Genomic DNA, 6,000 nt, shown 5'->3' with positions numbered 1-6,000 from the left:
TATGACAAAGTAAGCTAGCGAAAAGAAAATATTAAAATCATAATGGAAATACATTTATAGTACCAAGCTGTAAAAATCTACATATAAGAGAATCTACACAGTTCAAACTATTTCCCACCCACCTACCCCCAAAAGATGTGAACATGGAATAAAATTTTTGTTAACAAAAAATGAAGTCAATGCAATTTTTTAAAGTGAGAATATGTACATCCTATAAGTCAATTAATCAATCATTTGGTAATGTTTTATTTTGCCTTTATACTAGCAAGTTACACTAAATGATTTCAAGTGGAAACAGTCTCAAGCCTGTATATACAGAACCCTTGACACTGAAAACTCATGGCTGGTTCATGGCTGGCACAGAGAAGAGTGTTTCCTTGTCCCCTCAGAAGTAAGTTTCTAAAAACAATAACCTTGTATGCTCTCATCTTGGGAAAAAGTTACTTCATGGGATAATTATAGATATTAATAGTAAGGGAAAGAACATTACTGCTTGCATAAGAGATACTTTGTTTTACTATTCTCTAATCATATAATTCATCTCTATAGTTTCATTTAGCCTTATGTTTGAAAGGTACAGAAAAACTAGCTATCATTCATCACATTTCCTTTATGTTGCAGGGTAATATTCAAATTACAGAATAAGAAAGCACTAATATGATACAAGTTTGTTATAAAAGAAGACAAGTTACTTAATTATGCAGACTACATTGAAAATAATTTCCAATAATATAAAAGACAAGGGCACTCTCTTCTGGTTACAGATACAGGGAAAGGTGGCAATAAAATTGGAATCTTGCTCTCTCAAACACATGCTAATAAGCATGCCTCAATTGTGCTAAATTTTCCTAAAACAAGTTAAGTTTTCACTGTCACAGAACAAGACATTCAGACTCTAGATCATCAAAACTGCCTGAAGGACTCAGGGTACCTCACTGTTTTTTTGTTGTTATTGTTTTGTTTCATTTAAGATTTTTAACTTATTTGTTAGAGAGAGAGAGAGAGAGAGAGAGCATGAGCAGGGGGAGGGGCAGACAGGGAGAAGCAGACTCCCTGCTGAGCATAGAGCCTGATGTGGGACTTGTTCTGGGGATATTGAGATCATGACCTAAGCCGAAGGCAGACACTTAACCGACTGAGCCACCCAGGCACTCCAGTACCTCAGTTTTAAAAAATCTTAAACCAATTGATGGTTTACTGCTATATGATAAAGGAATGGCAGTAGTTTGAGACACCAGAAAACCTAAACATTCATTTGTTCAACCAAATGTTTCTTGAGGTCTCTAAGGTCTCAGACTCTGCTATAGGAACTGAGGATATTAGTGCTAAACACAGAAGTCCCTGCTCTTGGGAACTTAGTTTTCAGTGGAAATAGGCAAAATAAACAAGATGTTTGCAAGCTATGCTAGGAGCTAGGAACAAAATAGTTGATAGCAAGCATCTGGAGAAGGCCAGATTTACACAGGGTGGTCAGGACAGCCTTCTCCAAAGGTGTGGGATTTAAATTGAGGTCTAAACAATGAAAAGGAACCGGCAGTGGGAAGAAGGTGACAAAGAACATTCTGGCAAAGAGAAGAAAAATTACAAAGGCTCTGAGGCAGAAATGGGTTTGACTTGTTTGAAGAAGGAAAAAGAGGCCAGAAGAGCTGAGTATACTCTGGGAAGAAGAAGATGTTTGAGAGGTGGTTACAAAGACATAGGGAGCATTATGTACCACATTATGTAGGTACCTTGTAAATCATGGCAAAGAGGTTAGATTAAATGTGATGGGAGCTACTGCAGGAGTTTAAAACAGGAAAAGGACATGCTCCAATTAATGATTCTAGAAGATTACTCTGGCTGCTTTGAGGAGAACGTATTATAAAAGATTGAGAATGAAAGCAGAGAAAGTGTATAGGAGGCCACTGTGCATTTTCAGTGGAAGTGGAAGATGACTAACTGGAGTTTTTCTGGAGATACAGCCAACAGGACTTCTGACAGAAGTGAGGGAAAGAAAAACAAAGGATTAGTTTCTAGATTTTTCCCTTAAGCAACTAAATGGAAGTCATTTTCCGATAGAATGACCAGGAAAAGCACAGATTTGAAGAAGAAAATCAAGTGTAATAAGTTTGGATATATTGAGTTTGAATTGTCTTTTAGATATCCATGTAGAGATTCTGAGTAGAATATATGGGGAGAAGACAGGATTGGAAAGATAAATTTTGGAGGCAGTTAAAATAAAGGAATGGAGGGGCACCTGGGTGGCTCAGTGTGTTAAAGCCTCTGACTTCAGCTCAGGTCATGATCCTGGGATCATGGTCAATGGGATCAAGCCCCGCATTGGGCTCTCTGCTTAGCAGGGAGCCTGCTTTCCCCAACCCCCGTGCCCCACCTGCCTCTCTGCCTACTTGTGATCTCTGTCTATCAAATAAATAAATAAAATTTTAAAATAATGGAATGGAGAAGTTTACCTAGGGAGAATGTATATGTGGAGAAGGGGGTCCAGGACTAAGATTCGATGAGGACAACACTTACAGGTCTTGAAGAAAAGGATCCAGCAAAGAATAAGGAGAGAAGAAAATATGCCCCAAATGAGGAAAGGATCAACTGTATTGCACGTCACTGAAAATTTAAGTGTCCATTAGATTTCTCAGCATGGACATCTTGACAAGAGTAGTTTCAGTGGACTCATGTGAGCAAAAACCTGAATGGAGTGTGTTCAAAAAAATAAAGGGTAGAAAGGAAGTGGTAAAGCAAATATAAACAATTCCTCTGTTTTACTGAGATAGGGAGCAGAGAAATGAGGAGTGAGAGGAGATAGGAAGAAGGAAAATTGTTTTTCTTTTTTCAAAACAGAAGATATTAGAGAATTTTGTATTTTAATGGAAACAATCAAAAGGAGATAATGGGGCACCTGGGTGGCTCAGTCGATTAAGTGTCAACTCTTGATTTCAGCTCAGCTCAGAATCTCAGAGTTGTGAGATCAAGCTCCACGTGGGGGTCCATGCTCAGCAAGGAGTCTGCTTAAGATTCTTTCCCCCTCCTTCTCTCTCCCCCTCTGTTCCTCCCCCAACTTGTGCTCTCTCTCTCTCTAAAACAAACTAATTTATTTATTTATTTATTATTTTTAAAAATCTTTTAAAAAAGAGAGAGATGGTGACGTCAAGCACGTGCTATGTTCTAGGTGCTCAGAGTACAATAACAAATAAGACAGGTAGAGCCCTTGCCCTTAAGAAACCAACAAGTAAACAAAGAGTTATTGCATATTGTGATAAATGATTTTAAGGAATCAAACTTTTACCTTCAGTATAAAATAAATTGGTTTGAAATTTTCAGAATTCTATTTAGATGTATACAAAAGAAGTTCCTTTATATAATGACACATTTCTATGACAAACATTTTTTCAACAAATATTTTTCAGATACTTAATATATTTAATGTGTCTAGCAACTGTGCTAGAGCCTGGAAATACACTAATAAACAAGATATGGTTATTATACTTGAAGAACTTACAGTGTAGTAGGAAAAAAAAGAATTTGACAGGCAATTTTAGTTCACTGTGACAAATGCTATGAAGTGGCCAAGTACAGGCTGCCATGGGAATACAAAGAAAGACGATTAGCCTTCTGGAGGAATTAAGGAGAATTTTCTGAAGAAAGGAATGAATAGGGATTAAAAATAAAAATAGGAGAAGCTAAAGAAAGGAGGGTGTGGGCAGGAGAGTTTTGTTTCGGGCAGATGGAGAAGCACGTGCAAGGCTGGAGGCATGATAAAATATAAAAATTCAGGGACCTATAATGTAATCTAGTGGTAACACTGAACTAGATTAAGAAAAATATGTAAAATAAATTTAAAAGATCATACTTTATTCAGAACACTTTGGAAAGCTACTGAGGGATTTTTTAGCAGAAAACATGATCAGATGAACATTTTAGAAAGCACCTTCAGGATGCATTGTGGAAAATTAACTATAGGGTACCAAAATAAAAGTTGAAAATCTAGTGGTAAGACTGGTACACAAAACCAAGATAATGCTGGCAAGAACTCAGAGAAAGGCCATAGGAATGGAGGGGAATAGAAAATACTGAGGGCTATTTAGGATTCAGGACCAAGTTCATGAATGACTGCCTATGAGAAAATAAGAGAAAGGGAGGAGTCATGGATGATATCCAAATTTCTGGCTCAACTTACATGGATGAATTAAGATATCTAACACTGAAACAGAAAATAGAACTGCTTTTAAGGGAGAAAATAACTTCAGGTTGGGATATGCTGAATATGAGATACCATAAGAACCCATGGCGGGGGGGGGAATGCCTTAAGAACCCATGGAGTAATGACAAACAAGCATTTGGATATAGAGATCTAGAAGTCTGGGCAGGTCTTAGTTGAGTTCACCAGTCAGGATGCTCTATGTTACACATGATAGAAAAACCAAACTAAACTAGCATAGCTTTAAAAAGAAACTGATTATCAGAACCAGACCTAACGTAGATGGAAAGTTCAGACACAGATGCATCCAGGGACAGCAACAATGATATCAAGAATCCAGTTTCTCTATCAAAGCTCTAATTTCTCTGTGTGAACTCCATTCCCAGGCCTCCGTTTGTGGACACAGGTGGCTGCCAGTAGCTTTCCTTTCAGGTAAAATCCATTCAGGTAAAAATCCAAGAGAATAAAGAAAATATCTATGCCCCAGCATTCCCAGAAGAAAAAAAAAAAACACTCTTGAGCTTTAATACCAGTAGAATAGTTAGGCCTTGGTCCCCCCCACCCAGTGATCCAATCATTGTGCCAGAGTTGGGAGAGCTATGTTAATTTATGTAAACCATTAATGGCCCACCCCTGGAACTAAGGATGGGATCAATCCCATCTAAACCATATGGCTTGGAAATTCAAAACCAAGTTAGGATGGTGGTAGAGGGGAAATGAAACACAATAATGAACAAGTGTAGTTCTTTCACTCAAGAACCTTACAGTCCAGGAAGAAAAAAAACAGAATTCGACTGGAAATTAACTATAATTATTATTATAATTATTATGATTAACATTATGATAAATACTATGAAAATACTATGATGTGGGCAAGTACAGAATGTTGTGGGAATACAAGGAAAGACAACTAATCCTTTGGGGGACAGATGCAGAGATAATCACTACATATGTCCACTTACATGTATCCATGGCAGTTATAAAGATTTGGGGTCAACTGCACAGAGATGGTACTTGAAATCAGAGTTAGATGAGATTACCCAAGGAGACAAGGTAACATAAGAAGAAGCCCTAGAAGAGAACCCCAGGAAGCACCAAAATTAAAGGCTGGACAGAGGAAAATGAGCCTTCAGAAGAAATGGAAGAGAAAGAGCTGGAGATTGGATGAAAGCCTGGAGAGTAACGTTTCCAAGAGATCATTCCTTACTGGAGGCTTTCAAGAATAGAGCACTAGTCTACAATATCATTAGCTGGGAGAGAGAGGTTGGATAAGATGAGAACTGAAAAATACCCCTTAGATTAGCATCAGGGAGATTGCTAGTAACCTTGAGGGGTGCAGTGTCAATGGAAAACCAGAGCTGAACCCAGACTCTGTGTGTGTTGGGCTCAGGGGGAAGAGGGGGAAGGGCTGAGGAGTGAGGGACTGGTACAAAAGTAGACAGCACTCTTTTTAGGAAATCTGGGTGTAAAAGGGTGAAGCATGGGTATATAGAAGAACATAAGAAGTCAAGGAAGGATTTAAGATGTAAGATGGGTCAACATTTTAAAATACAGTTTAGAAAGCAATATTACATTAGAAAAGGTTATAGATAACTTTTATCTGGAAAGTCTGGGTATTATTATGCCTTTCATATAAACACAATATAAGATGAAGAGGCTATTCACAACTGAACAAACCATGATAAATTATACCTTGGAGAGGTGAAAAAACACTTCAGTTAAAAATTTTTAAATATGGGACACCTGGGTAGCTCAGTCAATCAAGCCGCGCTGCCTTCAGGTCAGGTCATGATCCCAGGGTCCTGGGA

Source organism: Martes martes (assembly GCF_963455335.1).
Source record: "Martes martes genome assembly, chromosome: 5".
NCBI classification, from domain to species: domain Eukaryota; kingdom Metazoa; phylum Chordata; class Mammalia; order Carnivora; family Mustelidae; genus Martes; species Martes martes.
The sequence above is the reverse complement of the archived record's forward strand: the minus strand, read 5'-3'. Positions refer to the sequence as shown.